At 44.9% G+C, this 18,853-nt stretch overlaps 1 pseudogene; it reads left to right on the top strand.

The window, feature by feature from the left end:
- Positions 1-17,856: 17,856 nt before the first annotated feature.
- LOC111530970 lies at positions 17,857-17,953 on the top strand (annotated as a pseudogene).
- The last annotated feature ends 900 nt before the right edge of the window (positions 17,954-18,853 follow it).

Below are 18,853 nucleotides of genomic sequence, written 5' to 3'. Positions count from 1 at the left end.
AAATTTGGGACGAGCCAGGTTGCCTGGTGACATAGTTTGGATACTTGTCCTCACCTAAATCTCACGTTGCAATGTAATCCCTAGTGTTGGAGATGGGGTCTGGTGGGAGTGTTTGGGTCATGGGGGCAGATCTCCCATGGCTTGGTGCTGTCCTCACCATAATGAGTGAGTTATCATAAGATCTGGGTGTTTAAGTGGATAGAACCTCCCCCGGCCTTGCTCCTGCTTTTGCCATGTGGCATACCTGTTCCTGCCTCACTTTCCTCCATGAATGAAAGCTGCCTGAGGCCTCCCTGGAAGCTGAGCAGATGCCAGTGCCATGCTTGTACAGCCTGCAAAACTATGAGCCAATTAAACCTCTTTTCTTTATAAGTTACCCAACCTCAGGTATTTCTTTATAGCAATGCAAGAAGGGCCTAATACAACTAGAATAGTTCATTGTAATCCTCACCACCACCACCCTCGCCCCTGCCCAACCTGGAAGAGTCCTATAAACCAAGCCACTGCAGGGCTGTTGTAGGGCAGCCTATGTGGACCCCATCCCTGTTCCAATCTATGCCTACCCTGACACAAGAGCCAATGCTGTTTCCTTGAGCAGGGAGCTGCAGAAGGGATGGTGCTGTAAGAAAATCCTGGGCATGGTGAGTGCAGTAACTGACCACACCAGCACAGTCCTCGGTGACCCTTCCCTCTGCTGACACTGTCTCTAATAAAGGTTTCCAAGCTCCAGAGCTCTGGGAGACCACATGTGGAGAATAAAGATTGCTGTGCAGCCTGTCTGAGAACATTAGATAATCGAATCCAATATAATTGTCATCAGAGAATGTGAATTTGGAATTCTGTAGCAGTTAAGACAACTTTGGAATCAGAGCCAAGTCCTGACTGCCTCTCACTAGCTAAGCAAGTCGCTCAACTTTAACCAACCTTAGAGACTAGCTTTCTTATCTGTAAAATGGAGATGATATCAGTACTCATCTCAACTATTATCATGGAGATTAAATGAGATAATAATACAAGTAAAGCATTCAGCCTAGTGCCTGGCACACAGGAAGTTCTGAATATATCTTAGCTTTTTTTTTTTTTTTTTTTTTTGAGACGGAGTTTCACAGTTTCACTCTTGTTGCCCAGGCTGGAGTGCAATGGTGCAATCTTGGCTCACTGCAATCTCTGCCTCGCAGGTTCAAACAATTCCCCTGCCTCAGCCTCCCAAGTAGCTGGGATTACAAGCATGGGCCACCACTTCTGGCTAATTTTTTGTATTTAGCAAAGACAGGGTTTCACCACGTTGATCAGGCTGGTCTCGAACTCCTGACCTCAGGTGATCAACCCTCCTCAGCCTCCCAAAGTGCTGGGATTACTGGTGTGAGCCACCGCGCCCAGCTGATCTTAGCTATTATTAGTACTACTCTTTTCCATGCCTGTTGGCTACACAGACATTGTGCTAGAGACTGAGCAAAGTTAAATCACACACAAATACATGTGTGAGTACTTACAAACTCACACAGGGGATTCTGCTTTATATCCCTACTTAACATTCCAAATAATTACCTCACTCTCAGACCTACACGCACATTATACATCATGCCCAGGCTATATGGATGCTTTCATGGAAAGGTTGAAAGAAGAGGTATTCTTTGTCTACTCAGGTAGACAAACCCTCCCTCCAGTTGAAAGTGAGACACACAGGAAGTGAGAAGTGTGGGAATGTTTCTGGACCAGATAATTTTGGGGACTTTTCTGGGGAAAGGAATACTGCATCTTCTGAGCTGGGGGAGGATGACAAGTTGAATGTGGCTTTTCTCAGAAACGTCTTTATTACTCCACATATTGGTGCACAGAATAGGCTGACTCAGACAACAAGAGGTTGGCCACATGCAACTAATCATTCTTATTTGTTTAGCTATTGTGGCTTCCCATTTCACCATGACCTCTGCAGAGACGCCCAGGGTGAGAGGCATTAGCTCCAAGATCATTATGGAATTATGAGACCCATCGAACCATCATTAGAGCTACTGTTGGGAAGTAAATCTTCCTCAGCTAGGACTGGGTTGCATAGCTATAGGAACCCTGCTTCATTCTCCTAACACCTGCTCCTCAGGAACTGGCAAAGGTAAGAGCTGGGGAATGGAGTCCGGTTGAAAGGCACTTCCCCAGGGCAGGGAATCTAAGGGCCATGGCCTTGTCCACACCTCACCCTGGGCAACAATGACAATAATAACCTAATATTGAGCAGAATATTACCGTTAACAAAATTTGCTCACATTCCTTATGCCATTTAATTCTCACAGGAATACCATGAGATACCTGTTTTATTGCCCCTCATTAACCAAAAAGGAAACTGAAGTCCAAATGTGCTGAGAGATGCAGCATAGTGCTGGGCGCACGGCAGCCCCAAATTGGAATGTGTGGACCTAAATGCTCCCTAAGGGTCCAAGAAGCCCTCAGCCTTGATTTAGCTCCAAATCTAATACTTTCGTATTACAGATGGGTCAGATTCCACCTGCCAGAGTATGTTCACTAGTTAACAAGTTTACTGAGTTCATGTGCTGGGTGCTGTGCTACGCGCTGGGAATACAATTGTGAGTGAAGAGACTGTTAAAGATTGCCTCAAATTCTTTGCCACTCCTCTCATCAGGAGATGAGGTATCTTTCGTCTCCCTTTGAATCTGGGCTAGCCTGTGATTGCTTTGACCAATAGAGTACAGAAGAGGTGATGCTATCCAGTCATGAGGCTAGTCTTTTTTTAAGACAGGGAGTTTTTAAAAACTCCCTAGGCTGGAGTGAAATGGAGTGATCTCGGCTCACTGCAACCTCCGCCTCTCAGGTTCAAGCAATTCTTCTGCCTCAGCCTCCCGAGTAACTGGGATTACAGGCACGCACCACTGTGCCCAGCTAATTTTTGTGTTTGTAGTAGAGATGGGTTTTCTCCAGTTGGTCAAGCTAGTCTCAAACTCCTGACCTCAAGTGATCCGCCCACCTCAGCCTCCCAAAGTGCTGGGATTACAGGCGTGAGCCACCGCGCCTGGAAATGAGCCTAGTCTTTAAGAGCTTCCACTTCAGTCCCTTGGAGCCCTTAGCCACTCTGTAATAACTCCAACTACCTTGACAGAATGTGAAAAGGGAGAGGGGCCCAGCTGAGAGCAGCTTTCCAGCCTCCTACTAAAGCACCAGACATGCGAGTGAAGCCCTCTTGGATCTTCCAAACCACACCAGCCTATAGCTAGAGTGCCACTGAGAGGCCCCCGTCAATATCACATAAGACGGAAGAACTTGCCAGCCAAACCCTTTCTGAATTCCTGACCCACAAAATTATGAGATATAACAAAATGATTGTTTCAGTTCATGGGTTGACAAACTTTTCCTATAGTCTTTCATGGGTCACATACCATCTCTGTCACATATTGTTCTTGTTTTTTGTTTCATTCTTTTTTTGTTTTTGTTTTTGTTTTTTTCCCAACCCCTTAAAAACGTTTTTTTAAAAAAATTATTAATTTGCCAGCTATACAAAAAACAAAAAAAAAAAATGTGGGCCGGGCACGGTGGTTCATGACTGTAATCCCAACATTTTGTGAGGCCAAGGCAGGTGGATCACTTGAGGTCAGGAGTTCAAGACCAACCTGGTCAACATGGTGAAACCCCATCTCTACCTAAAATACAAAAACTTAGCTGGGTATGGTGACGCTCATCTGTAATTCCAGCTACTCCAGAGGCTGAGGCAGGAAAATCACTTGGACCCAGGAGGCAGAGGTTGCAGTGAACCGAGATCACACCACTGCACACCAGCCTGGGCAATAGAATGAGACTCTGTCTCAAAAACAAGAAACAAAAACAGACTGTGGGCTGGATTTAGTACATGGGTCCTATTTCATCAGCCTGTTTTAAGCCATGAAGGTATAGGGTAGTTTGTAACCTAGCAATAGCTAGCCAGAACAGTCCCTTCTTTCAGGAAACTAAAATTCTGCATGTAAGACAGGCATGAAACAAAAAAATAAACAATAATTAGTAATTAATCAAATTATTACACATAAAGGAGATAAACCAGGTGCTGTGGGACTTAATGTCATTGGGGGCTCCAGGAAGCACTTCCCCCAGAAAGCAACACTTATGGTTGAGATTTGAAGGACCACTTGAAGTTTTCAGATTAAGAAAAAGAGGGAAAAGTATAGTGGCTCAGCCATTTTGGCCCAACGTGGAAACTTCTGAAAGGCAATACTTTCTCCAGAACTCTCTACTGAATTGGCCAAGAGCCTGCATCATATTTAACTTCTTCTTCTGCCCAATTCTGCTTCTGCCTCCTTCTTTTCAAAGGTGTTGTTCCACAATAAATATCTTGAACCCTAAACTGTCTCAGTGCCTGCCTCCAGAGAACCCAACTTGTGATGCTGGCAAAAACAAAAAGAGATTTTTTTTTTTTTTGAGATGGAGTCTCACTCTGTTGAGAAGCTGGAGGGTAGTGGCGCGATCTCAACTCCCTGCAACCTCCGCCTCCCGGGTTCAAGCGATTCTCCTGCCTCAGCCTCCCGAGTAGCTGGGATTACAGGCACGCACCACCATGCCCAGCTAATTATTTTTGTATTTTTAGTAAAGACAGGGTTTGACCATGTTGGTCAGGCTGGTCTAGAACTCCTGACCTCATGATCTGCCCACCTTGGCCTCAAAAGTGCTGGAATTACAGGCGTGAGCCCAACCTTTTTTTTTTTTTTTTTTTTGAAACAGTCTTGCTCTGTCGCCCAGGCTGGAGCGCAGTGGCAGGATCTCAGCTTACTGCAGCCTCTGCCTCCTGGGATCAAGCGATTCTCCTGCCTCAGCCTCCTGAGTAGCTGGCATTACAGGTGTGCGCCACCATCCCCAGCTAATTTTGTACTTTTAGTGAGAAGAGACGGGGTTTCGCCATGTTGGCTAAGCTGGTCTCGAGTTCCTGACCTCAAGTGATCTGCCCACCTTGGCCTCCCAAAGTGCTGGGATTATAGGCGTGAGTCACCTCGCCCCACCAAAAAGAGAATTTATTGACTCATGCACAGTTATGCATTGCTTAATGACTGGGATATATTCTGAGAAATGTGTCTTTAGGCAATTTTGTCCTTGTGCAAACATCATAAAATGTATTCACACAAACCTAGATGGTATAGCCCGGGGTCCTTAACCATGGACTGGTACCAGTCCATGGCCTGTTAGAAACTGGGCCTCACAACAGGAGGTAAGCAGCAGGTGAGTAAGCAAAGCTTCATCTGTATTTACAACCCTCCCCAATCGCTCACGTTACTGTCTGAGCTCTGCTTCTTGTCAGATCAGCTGCAGCATTAGATTCTCTTAGGAGCACGAACCATATTGTGAACTGTGCATGTGAGGGATCTAGGTTGTGTGCTCCTTATAAGCATCTAACTAATGCCTGATGATCTGAGGGGGAACGGTTTCATCCTGAAACCGTCACTACCTTCCATACTGCCACCCTACTCCCCACATCCATGGAAAAATTGTCTTCCATGCAACCATCCATGGTGCCAAAAAGGCTGGGGACCACTGGTATAGCCTACTACACACCTAGGCTATACAGTATAGTCTATGCTCATAGGCTACAAATCTATACAGCGTGTTACTATACCGATTACTGTAGGCAATTGTAACACAATGATAAGTATTTGTGTATCTAAACATATCTAAACAGAGGACCGGACGGTGGCTCACACCTGTAATCCTAGCACTTTGGGAGACTGAGGCAGGCGGATAACCTGAGGTCAGGAACTCGAGACCAGCCTGGCCAACATGGTGAAACCCTGTGTCTACTAAAAACACAAAATTAGCCTGGTGTGGTGGCGGCTGCCTGTAATCCCAGTTACTCGGGAGGCTGAGGCAGGAAAATCTCCTGAGCCCAGGAGGCGGAGGTTTCAGTGAGCCGAGATTGCACCACTTCACTCCAGTCTGGGTGACAGAGCGAGACTCCATCTCAAAAAAAATCCAAAAATACAAAAATTGGCCAGGTATGGTGGCACACACCTGTAGTTCCAGTTACTCAGGAGGCTGAGGTACAAGAATCGCTTGAACCCAGGAGGGAGATGTTGCAGTGAGCCGAGATTGCGCCACTGCACTCCAGCCTAGGTGGCAGAGTGAGACTCTGTCTCAAAAAAAAAAAAAAAAAATTAAAATTAAAATTAACATATCTACGTATAGAAAAGGTACAGTGAAACTACGGTAGTATAATCTTATGGGATGACCATCACCTATGTGATCCCTTGTTGACCAAAACATCATTACATGGTGCGTGACTGTAATTGAAAAGTCCACAGGTAACATCTTGAGCTTCAAGCAGAGGTGGATTTGGAGCTCCAGCTTAACATGATATATAGACTTTCAGTTCTAAAACCAGGAAAGTCCCAGGCAAACTGGGACAATTAATTACTGTAGCTCCAATGTGTAAACAGGTCTCCGTGTCTCCATTTCTTGGCTCTGCTTTCAGCTGAGTTGGATAATTCAGTCTCCGGAGCTACACATAGCAAGACAGGACAGCAGCTCCAGACTCTATATTCTCTCAAGTTAGAGTCCTCAAAGAAAGGAACTAGTTTACTTCCCTCATGACTCCAAAGAATTAGAGTGGGTCTTACTGCCTCTCATTGATCTACTTGAGACATGTGTCCACTGTTTTATCTGATTTAGTTTTTTAAATTAAGATATAATTCACATTCCATAAAATTCATCTTTTTAAAGTATGCAATGCAGTAGTTTTTAATATATTCACAGTGTTGTGTGATTATCATCACTATCTAATTCCAAAATATTTCTATCACCCTAAAGAGAAGCTCTAGGCCAAGAACAGTGGCTTACGCCTGTAATCCCAGCATTTTGGAGGCTAAGGCAGGCAGATCACTTAAGCCCTGGAGTTTGAGACCAATCTGAACAACATAAGAAACCCCTTCTCTATAAAAAATACAAAAATTAGCTGGGCGTGGTGGCGAGTGCCTATGGTCCCAGCTACTCCAGAGGCTGAGGTGGGAGGGGTGCTTGAGCCTGGGAGGCAGAAATGGCAGTTAGCCATTGCACTCCACCATGGGCGACAGAGCCAAACCCTGTCTCAAAGAAAAGAAAAGAGAAACCCTATACCCAGTAACAGCCACTACCCATTCCCCCCTACTCCAGTGCCTGGCAACCACTAATCTTCTTTCTGTCTCCATAGGTTTACCTATTCTAGATATTTCATATAAATGGAATCAAATAACATATGGCCTTTTGTGTATGTCCTCTTTCACTTAGCATAATGTTTATAAGGTTCATCCATGTTGTAACATGAATCAGTACTTTATTCCTTTTTATTGCTGAATAATAGCCCATTGTATGAATATAAGAAAGGTGTACATGAACGTTCACAGCAGCATTCTGCTGCCAAGTGGTGGACAGTTGGGTTGCTTCCACTTTTTGACTATTATGAATAATGCTGCTATGAGCATTCATATACACTTGACCCTTGAACAACACACGTTTGAATTGCAAGGGTCCACTTATACGCAGATTTTTTTAACCAAATGCAAATTGAAATTACAATATTCACAGGATGTGAAACCTGAGTGTATGGAGGGCTGACTTTTTGTATACTCAGGCTCTGCAGAGCCGACTGCAGGACTTGAGTCTGCGTGGATCTTAGTGTACTCAGGTGTCTGGAACCAATCCTCTGCATACACTGAGGGTTGATTATACAAGGTTACCTATAAGTGGAATTGCTGGATCATACGGTAATTCTATGTATGTCCCCATTCTTGAACCAATCACTGTGGCCTGAGAATAGAATGGTAGGAATGATTTAAACCTAAGTCATATGTTCTATTTTGTTTGTTTGTTTGTTTTTTAAAGACAGGAAACAAACAAACAAAAAGACAGGGTCTCACTTTGTTGCTCAGGCTGGAGTGCAATAGCACAATCTTGGCTCACTGCAACTTCTTCCTCCCAGGTTCAAGCAATTCTTGTGCCTCAGCCACCTGAGTAGCTAGGATTACAGGCATGTGCCACCACACCCAACTAATTTTTGTATATTTAGTAGAGACAGGGTTTTGCCATGTTGGCCAGGCTAGTCTCAAACTCCTGGCCTCAAGTGATCCGCCTGGCCCAGCTTCCCAAAGTGCCAGAATTACAGGCGTGAGCCACCATGCCCAGCTTACGCCACATGTTCTACTCCTGGTGCTGAGGATGGAGTTGGTTTCATTAAGACCACATGGAATGAGAAGAAAATGATGGTTCACCAGGAATAAATGGGGTACAGTTATCAGATGGAGGATGAATGGAATCTAGGCAGCAAATCTACAGATGGTCCTTGCAAATAGCTGTATTAATTGAATGCTCACTATGAGCCCGGCACTGTGTTAAGTACATGCATTATCTCATGTGACTTTACAACAACCTCATAAGGATTCTGTTATTCTGTTACTCCCCTACAGATGCAGAAACTGAGCTCAGAAAAGTTGAATAAGTTGCCCAAGTTTATATAGCTGAAAATTGAGTGTTTGAACCCAGGTCTGATGCAAAGTGTCAGAGAAAAACAGATCTTGAGTTAGGCTAAAATACACCTGCTAAAGCCTCTTTTGCATCATTTGCCCAATATTTTTATAATCATCAGGGAAGAGTCTGTGTAACCAAAAATTTCCTTTCACACCAATGACAGGGAAGAACAGGTTTTTATCATGAAAAAAATCATAGTTGACATTTTTTCCCTTTAGATTTCCAAGTAAGCGTCCCAATTTTGTCAGATATCACATTATTGGCATTGAGATTAAGCAGCTATATTTCTCAGAAAGTCTCCATGCTTTTTGTCACCACTCATCTTTTTCTAACAGGCCTAGAAATTCAGCTAAATTCTACTTGTCATGAGATTAGGAAGTGCAGAACTCCACACCATGCTCATAACCTTCTCCAGATATGATTTACGAGAGCTCTTCTGTAGTCCTCATGATGAGGACCTGGGGCCAGGGATCTCTGACTCCCTACTCTCTACTCCTGTGGACCAGAACCCCAATGATGTGAGATGGGTGGGACAGAAGATGTGAGGCAGCCAAAGAGTTGAAGAATATAAGAAGTTGCATTTCATTGCCACCACCCACCACCAATTCCGAAATGTCAGTCCTTAGAGTATCACAGGAGAATAACCTCATATTAAACTATGTACTATATTAAACTTCATACTAAGCTGCAAGCTTATAGCACCACACTGACTCCTCCTTGAGAGACCCCATCCCACCACCCCCTCCTCCCTAGTACACACACATCGCCATCAAAGCAACTTGCATCCCAAACCCTTGAAAGATTTACTGCCAGAACTGCAGACAAATCAGTGAATACACGGCAGTTGATTCCAAAGACAGGATGCTCATTTGCATGAGGAGTTGCATGTCATTTGCATTATATTTGCAATCCATTTGCATATCACGTCTGCCTGTCAAAATGTACATAAATGCTTTATACTTTCACTTTTTTTATTTTCGAAAGAGGACTACGCCCCCACATCCTGCCCAGACTGTCTGGGAAAATTACTAGTTGAGTATTCCCAGCTTAATTGTGAAGAGCCTCACGTGCCATACTGAGGCGATTTCAAACTGTGGAAAAGCCCCAAGGATCTCAGAAGCTAGCTTGAGAAACTTCATTCATTCATTTATTCAACACATCTTTATTGAACACTTATGATGTGCACTGTTGTTCTAGGTGCTGCATATATATCTGTAAACAATGAGATGAAAATAGTTACAGCATTAAAAGTTAAATGCTGTCATTTCACAAAATCACTTGGCACCAACCCAATCAATAAATAATACAAGTGCAAAAAAAAAAAAAAAAAAAAGGCACTAAAATCTCCTGAAAGTGCTTGGTTATGAGGTCATCCAGGTGTTACAGACTATGCTTATGTTGTTATTATTATTTTGTTAAGATTAATCCTGGCCTGGCATGGTGACTCAGCCTATAATCCCAGCACTTTGGGAGGCTGAGGTGGGAAGATTACTTGGGCTCAGAAGTTCGAGACCAGCCTAGGCAACATGGCAAAAACCCCATCTCTACAAAAAATACAAAAATTAGCCAGGTATGGTGGCGTGTGCCTGTAGTCCCAGCTACTCTGGAGACTGAGGCAGGAGGATCACTTGAACAGGGGAGGTCAAGGCTGCAGTGAGCCATGATCCTGCCACTGCATTCCTGCCTGGGCAACAGAGCGAGACCTTGTCTCAAAAACAAAACAAAACAAAAGATTAATCCTGAAATTAAAACAATAGTAAGCTCCTTATTTTTTTCTTTTCTTTTCTTTTTAAAATAAAAACAGGGTCTCACTATGTTGCCCAGGCTGGTGTCAAACTCCTGGGCTCAAGTGAACCTCCCACCTCGGCCTCCCAAAGTGTTGGGATTACAGGTGTGAGCCATTGTGTCCAGCCAGTAAACTTCTTAAAGTTTACTCAAGACACCTGAGAACCAAGGGACTCCATGAACTCCAAGTTTGAGAAACACCAATTAAGGAGCCATTAAACAATTTAAATAGGGAAATAGCCTGGGTTTACATCTTAGAAAGATCACTCTGCAGCCATGTGGAGGGAATGCTGGAAGGGGTGGAAGGCCAGAGGCAGATAGACCAGTAAAAGGCTTCAATAATCTAGGTGTGACTCAGATGTGGGATTGTTCACACTGTCAGCAGCATAAATCCTGTGGCCCCTTCACTGATGTGCATCTGAAATTAAGTCACACCACACACTGGGTGGCTTTGGAAGTTTTCAGTGAAAATTTGTACAGTCATGGGGGGATCATAACATACACTGTTTCCGTTGAAAATTCAGCTTTGAGGTGGGCGCGGTGGTTCATGCCTGTAATCTCAGCACTTTGGGAGGCTGAGGTGGGCGGATCACTTGAGGTCAAGAGTTCGAGACCAGCCTGACCAACATGAGGAAACCCTGTCTCTACTAAAAACACAAAAATTAGCTGGGTGTGATGGTGAGCACCTATAATCCCAGCTACTCGGGAGGCTGAGGCAGGAGAATTGCTTGAACCCAGGAGGCGGAGGTTGTGGTGAGCCGAGATTATGCCATTACACTCCAGCCTGGGCAACAAGAGCAAAACTCCATCTCAAGAAAAAAAAAAAGAAAGAAAGAAAATTCAGCTTTGGACATATCTCTCCAAATTCTCACACAGTCACTAATACTTCTCAGCTCTTCCTTCACCCAGCTGTCAACTGACTCTAGTCTCTTCTAGTTCCTCTTTTCTTGATCTCTTAAACCCTGGGACTCCAAATTCATCATCCCTTTATTTTGTGGGGCAATTGAGCTTCTATTCCAAAATCCCAGGATGTGCAGGAAAACAAAGGGCCCTTTGGTTCTAAGACATACCCTATGGGAGGTTACAAATAACTTTTTAAGGTCTATCCTTAAGAAAAAGCTGGTAAGGTCCTTATCAAGAGCAAAGCTCTGTAATGGAGACAAGAGATGGAGACATGGCAGAGGGAGAATCAGGAACATGGCAAGGAAAACCAGCCTAAGGCCCAAACGCAAGGGTTCAAGGGGTGGATCACAAACAGTTCTCATTAGGTCTCAGAAACACGGTTAGGGCCGGGCACGGTGTCTCACACCTGTAATCCCAACACTTTGGGAGGTCGAAGCAGGTAGATCACAAGGTCAGAAGATCAAGACCATCCTGGCTAACATGGTGAAACCCCATCTCTGCTAAAAAAAAATTTAAAAAATTAACCAGGTGTGGTAACATGTGCCTGTAGTCCCAGCTAATTGAGAGGCAGAGGTAGGAGAATCGCTTGAACCAGGTGTAGCAGGACGAGCCGCAGACAAGAACCCCTCAGACACCGAGTTGTGGAAGGAAAGAGCTTTATTCAGCTGGGAGCATTGGCGGACTCATGTGTCCAAAAACCGAGCTCCCTGAGTAATTCCTGTCCCTTTTAAGGGCTTACAACTCTAAGGGGGTCCATGTGACAGGGTCGTGATGGATTGAGCAAGCAGTGGTGCGTGACTGGGGGCTGCATGCACCAGTAATCAGAACGGAACAGAACAGGACAGGGATTTTTATAGTGCTTTTCCATACACTGTCTGGAATCTATAGATAACATAATCGGTTAGGTCAGGGGTCAATCTTTTAACTGCCAGGCCTGGAATACAGTGCCGGGCTGTCTGACTACTGATTTCACTTTTGTCTTTTCCTTAACTCCGACTTTTTCTTTGAGGCAGAAATTGATCATAAGACAATATGAGGGGTGGTCTCCTCCTTACAGGGAGGCGGAGGTTGCAGTGAGCCAAGATCGCGCCACTGCATTTCAGCCTGGGTGACAGAGTGAGACTCCATCTCAAAAAGGAAAAAAAAAAAGAAAGAAAGAAAGAAACACGGTTAGAATGGATTGCCTGGTTTATGCTCAGAGGTGCCCAGACAGAGTCTGGTTCAAAACCCAGGGTGATACCAACATATAAAGAAAAGAAGGGTAGTGAAGGGAAGCCCAAGGGGAGGAAATGATGAGTGGGGTAGAGAGAAAGTATAGCAGAAACCAATAGAAGAGTTTCAAGAAAGAGGGAGCCAGCAATACAAAACTCCACGGAGAAGTACAGTATGAGGAAAACTGGAGAGAAGTCATTGGGTCTAGCAATTAAGGTGACTTTCTTAGAACAGTTTTGATGAGGTCTTATTTAAGACACTCTTGATTACAGATCCAAAAGCCATTTTCCCACTCTTCTTCCTTACTTTCTGAGACCAGCTCGGTCGTGGAGACCCTAACCCACCGCTGCTAAAGGAATTAAAGACACACACACATAGAAATACAGTGTGTGGAGCCAGGCGCGGTGGCTCACGCCTGTAATCCCAAAACTTTGGGAGGCCAAGGTGGGTGGATCAAGAGGTCAGGATATCGAGACCATCCTAGCTAACCCCGTGAAACCCCATCTCTACTAAAAATGCAAAAATTAGCCGGGTGTGGTGGCGGACGCCTGTAGTCCCAGCTACTCAGGGAGCTGAGAATGGTGTGAACCCAGGAGGCGGAGCTTGCAGTGAGTCAAGATCCGCCATTGCACTCCAGCCTGGGCACAGAGCCAGACTCAAAAAAAAGAGAAAAGAAATATAGCGTGTGGAGTGGGAAATCGGAGTTTCACAGCCTTCAGAGCTGAGAGCCTCCACCAGAGATTTACCCACATATTGTCAGCAATCCAGTGATAAGTATTGTTTCTATAGATCGTAGAGTAACTAAAAGTATTCCTTGCCGGGAAACAAAGGGATGGGCCGAAATAAAGGGATGGGCTCTGGCTAGTTAACTGCAGCAGGAACATGTCCTTAAAGCACAGATCGCTAATGCCGTCCTGGGTGGGCCAGGTGTTCCTTGCCCTCATTCCAATAAACCGACAACCTTCCAGTGTGGGGCGTCATGGCCATCGCAAGCATGTCACAGTTCTGCAGAGATTTTGTTTATGGCCGGTTTGGGGGCCTGTTCCCAATACTTACTGGCAGGGACTGCCTCACATTGTAAGGCCTCAAAACTGCTAGATACTTTGCCAACACCCCTCCCCCAACCTCCTTTAAACCTAGGGGTGGACATGTGACCCAGTTCTGGATAATGAAACTTGGGAGGAAGTTTTCTGGAAGATTCTAAAAAGGATTTTCCTCCCTAAAACAATAAATATGTTCAGGGAGAAAGCTTCCTTTTTTTTTTTTTTTTTCTTTTTTTGAGATGGAGTCTCCCTCTGTTGCCCAGGCTGGAGTACAGTGGCATGATCTTGACTCACTGCAACCTCTACCTCCCAAGTTCAAGCGATTATCATGCCTCAGGCTCCCAAGTAGCTGGGATTACAGGCGTGCACCACGACACTCAGCTAATTTTTGTATTTTTAGTAAGAGACGGGGTTTCACCATGTTGGCCAGGCTGGTCTCGAACTCCTGACCTCAAGTGATCTTGTTGTAACCAAGCAAGTTATAGAGAAACGCCATACTCTGAGACTAATTCAGGAGTTCTTTATTGCTGGCGACCCAAAGACACTAGAGCTTAAAATTCTCTCGGCCCCGAAGAAGGAGCTAGATTTCTTTTTACACCTTAGTCTAAATAGGGAAGGGGGAGTCTAGTTGAAGCAATTTTACAGAAGCAGAACGGGCAAAAAGTTAAAAGATAAATAGTTACAGAAATCAGTTACAGAAATATAAACAGTTCCAGGTGCAGGGGCTTAAACTATCACAAAGAGATAAATGCAGGGGTTTTGGGTACCATCAACCAAGTGCGTTCCCAGGAGCTGCTGGTACAACTTGCCTCACTATCTTATTAGTAAGTGCATTCCTGGATGTGCTTGGAGTCAGCTTGCACCAGTTATGTCCTTAAGTGGGGGGGGATAAGGGGCTGCAAGTGAAGAAACCAAAATGGAGTCTGTCTGGCTCTCTCAGCTAAGAGAGAGTCAATCAGGTTAAAACAAGGTAGGGTATCACAATCTGCCCACCTCAGCCTCCCAAAGTGCTGGGATTATAGGCAGGAGACATCCCTTGCTTTTCTGCCTTGGGAGTTGCCATGTGAGCTCATGCTATTCAGAGCTGTGACAGCCATCTCAGGACTATGAAGAATAAGCCCAAGAATGGAGCAAATACTTTGAAGACAGTGAAGAGGAAATGAGAAAAGCCTGGCTATTTGATGACATTACTGATGGCTGAATTAACCAAACCTGGACCCACCTATCTCTGGGTTTCTTGTTATATGAGATAAAAAAATGTCCTTACTACTTAATTCACTGTTGGTCAATTATTCCATTATTTACAACCACAATACATGGTGGCCAGAATTACAGTTATTGAAGAGGGAATGAAAAACAAGAAAGTAAAGATACTAAGATATTCTCCAGTGGTTTCTAAATGCCAGTCAAAAAACCACCTACATTACAATCACATGGGGCTGGACGCAGTGGTGATCAGTTTACATTCCTGTAATCCTAACACTGAGAGGCTGAGGCAGGAGGATTGCTTGAATACAGGAGTTCAAGACCAGCCTGGGCAACAAAGGGAGACCCTGTCTCTACAAAAAATAAAAAAATAATAATTAAAAAAACTTAGCCGGGTATGGTGGCATGTGCCTGTGGTCCCAGCTACCTGGGAAGCTGAGATGGAAGGATCACTTGAGCCCAGGAAATTGAGGCTGCAGTGAACTGTGATCACACCATTGCACTCCAGCCTGGGCAACAGAGCAAGATCATGTGTCAAAAAAAAAGAAAAGAAAAATTACATGGGAGCTTCTTTATGTCCTCTATTCTGATAATATTCTGATTCAGTAAATTCAGCACAGAGCCCAGGGATCTTCCTCTTTAATAAGAGCCTCAACCAGTACACCATTTTGGAAAATCATTGTCACTTTTGTTTGTTTGTTTGAGACGGAGAATCTCGCTCTGTCGCCCAGGCTGGAGTGCAGTGGCGCAGTCTCAGCTCACTGCAACCTCTGCCTGCCGGGTTCCAACGATTCTCCTGCCTCAGCCTCCCAAGTAACTGGGACTACAGGCATCTGCCACCACACCCGGCTAATTTTTTTGTTGTATTTTTAGTAGAGCCAGGGTTTCATTATGTTGGCCAGGCTGGTCTCAAAATCCTGACCTCGTGATCCCCCTGCCTCGGCCCCCCAAAGTGCTGGAATTACAGGCCATGAGCCACTGCTTCCAGACTTTGTTTTTTTTTTTTTAATTTTTTTTTTAGATGGAGTCTCGCTCTTGCTGCCCAGACTGGAGTGCAATAGTGCGATCTCCGCCTCCCAGGTTCAAGTGATTCTCCTGACTCAGCCTCCCAAGTAGCTGGGATTACAGGTACCTGCCACCATGCCCAGCTATTTCTTTTTTCTTTTGTAGTTTTAGTAGAGAGGGGGTTTCACCATGTTAGCCAGGGTGGTCTTCAACTCCTGACCTCAGGTGCTGGGATTACAGGCATGAGCCACCATGCCCAGCCTATTATCCCTTTTTTTTGGGGGGGGGGGGGGGGGGGGACAGGGTTTTGCTTTGTTGCCTGGGCTGGAGTGTAGTGATTCAATCATAACTTACTGCTGTCTTGAATTCCTGGGCTTAAGCAATTCTCCCACTTTAACCTCCCGAGTAGCTAGGACTACAGGTGCACACAACCATGTGCAGATAATTTAAGAAAAAAAACTTTTTTTTTTTTTGTAAAGATGGGGGTCTTACTCTGTTGTCTCACTTTGATGGAGTCTCTGAGTCTCCGACTCCTGGCCTCAAGTGATCCTCCCACCTCGGCCTCCCAAAGGGCTGGGATTACAGGCATGAGTCACTGCATCCAGCCTCATTTCCTTATAAAACTAAATATACACCTGTCCTATGACTGGCAAATCTACCCTTAGATTTTTTACAAGAAAAATAAAAACATATGTCTATAAAAAGACATACATGAGAATGTCCATAGCAACTTTTAAAAAATATAGATAGGAGCTGGGCACAGTGGATCATGCCTGTAATCCCAGCACTTTGGGAGGCCAAGGCGGGTGGATCACGAGGTCAGGAGAATGAGACCATCCTGGCTAACATGGTGAAACCCTATCTCTACTAAAAATACAAGAAAAATTAGCCGGGCATGGTGGTGGGCATCTGTAGTCCCAGCTACTCGGGAGGCTGAGGCAAGAAAATGGCATGAACCCGGGAGGCAGAGCTTGCAGTGAGCCAAGATCACACCACTACACTCCAGGCTGGGTGACAGAGTGAGACTGTCTCAAAAAAATAAAATAAAATAAAAAATAAAAAATAGATAAAAACATAAAAATATAGATAGAGGTCTTGCTTTGGTGCACACGCTGGTCTCAAACACCTGGCTTCAAGCAATCCTCCCGCTTCAGCCTCTCAAAGTGCAGGGATTACAGGTGTGAGTCACCCTGTCCAGCCCATAGCAACTTTATTTACAACAGCTAAAACTGGACACAACCTCAAATGATCATAACAGAAAGACAAAATACATTGGAGACGGGAAAATCTATTATAAGGATTACCAGCCAGATGTGGTGGCTCATGCCTGTAATCCCAGCACTTAGGAAGTCTAAGGCAGGAGGATCATTTGAGGCCATGGGCCTGAGACCAGCCCTGTCTCTACAAAAAAAATTTTATTTGTTTTGTTTCTTGTTTTGAGATGGAGTTCTTGCTCTGTCGCCCAGGCTGGAATGCAGTGGCGTGATCTCAGCTCACTGCAAGCTCCGCCTCCCGGGTTCATGCCATTCTCCTGCCTCAGCCTCCCGAGTAGCTGGGACTACAGGCGCCTGACAACAAGCCCGGCTGATTTTTTTGTATTTTTTAGTAGAGACGGTGTTTCACCATCTTAGCCAGGATGGTCTCGATCTCCTGACCTCGTGATCCGCCTGCCTCAGCCTCCCAAAGTGCTGAGATTACAGGCGTGAGCCACCGTGCATGGCCAGTAAAAAAATTTTAAATAGACATGTGTGGTAGCACACAACTGTAGTCTTAGCTACTCAGAAGGCTGAGGTGAGAGGATTGGTTGAGCCCAAGAGTTCAAGGCTGCAGTGAGCTATGATTGTGCCGCTGCATTCCAGTTTGAGCAACAAAGCAACATCCTGTCTCTTAAAAAAAAAAAAAAAAAAAAAAGGCCAGGCACAGTGGCTTGTATCTGTAATCCCAACACTTTGGGAGGCCGAGGCAGGCAGATCACGAGGTCAGGAGATCGAGACCATCCTGGCTAACATGGTGAAACCCTGTCTCTAGTAAAAATACAAAAATTAGCTGGGTGTGGTGGCGTGCACCCGTAGTCCCAGCTACTCAGGAAGCTGAGGCAGGAGAATCGTTTGAGCCTGGGAAGCAAAGGTTGCAGTGAGCTGAGATCTCACCACTGCATTCCAGTCTGGTGACACAGAGAGACCCCATCTCCAAAAATAAAAATTAAAAAAAAAAACTCCCTTTGCCAGCACATATACTAAAATTATAAAGATACAGAGAAGATTAGCGTGGTCCCTGAGCAAGGATGACAGCAAATTTGTGAAGCATTCCATATCTTTAGGAAAGGATTACTAAGTAGCATTGAAGGTCTGATCACAACTGAAAATCAGACATTGGAGCTAGCGAACATAGTTTTTAGTTTTCTCTAGTAGCCTGAAGGCAAGAGGCAGAAACAGAGAAAACGAACCTTGTCTGATCTAACTTGTGGAAATTAGAGTAGGAGGGACAAAATGACCAGAGGCAAAGGAACTGGAGGTAGTGGTGAGAATGGAGGGAAAATGACTCCATTTGTCTGAGAGCAGTTTAGAAACATACTGTCTGGAGCTTCCCTTGTTCTGTTCCCCACACTTCTGTGCTTCATGCCTCCACCTGGACTCAAAGGTAAGAAAATCAGCTAATCCTCTTCGTACATTGGGACTCAGGCTTAAAGGAGAGAAGGTAGTAGAAGCCACAGTTTGTGTTAAAAGGAGGCTCAGCAACAGATCCAGGACAAGGCAGGGGTGCCCCTGAGATGTTGCTCTAATCTGGGAAAGCAAGGAAGGGCAGAGGCAAATCCTGACTTTGTGTGGCCACCAAGGAGGATGATGCTGCTCTGAGGGTTTGAGGAGCCGTCATCTGTGATGTGTGGCAACTCACGGCCTGAAAAATTAATTGGGCTGTTCCAGATAGGAAATAAAATGGAAATTCTGTCCAAGCAGGTGTCCCACTAACTCAGCAGGAAGCTGGGAACTGATTTGCACGTTCCAAGTTCCAACATCCTCTTCTCTCTCCCTTCTCCCTAGTCACAGCTGGTTTTACACTGCTCTCCGGGGAGGGGCATCAGAGATGTACAGTCTTACAGAGCTGGGAAAGAGGCTTCCTTGGGAGAGAAGACCAGGAAAAAAGAATGGAAATGGTTGTACCATTACAACTCTAATTTCACTTCCTCTCTGTTCCTGCAGGTTCAGTAGAAGGAAAAA

The sequence above is a fragment of the Piliocolobus tephrosceles genome, chromosome 4, assembly GCF_002776525.5.
Source record: "Piliocolobus tephrosceles isolate RC106 chromosome 4, ASM277652v3, whole genome shotgun sequence".
Lineage (NCBI taxonomy): Eukaryota > Metazoa > Chordata > Mammalia > Primates > Cercopithecidae > Piliocolobus > Piliocolobus tephrosceles.
The sequence above is the reverse complement of the archived record's forward strand: the minus strand, read 5'-3'. Positions and strand labels throughout refer to the sequence as shown.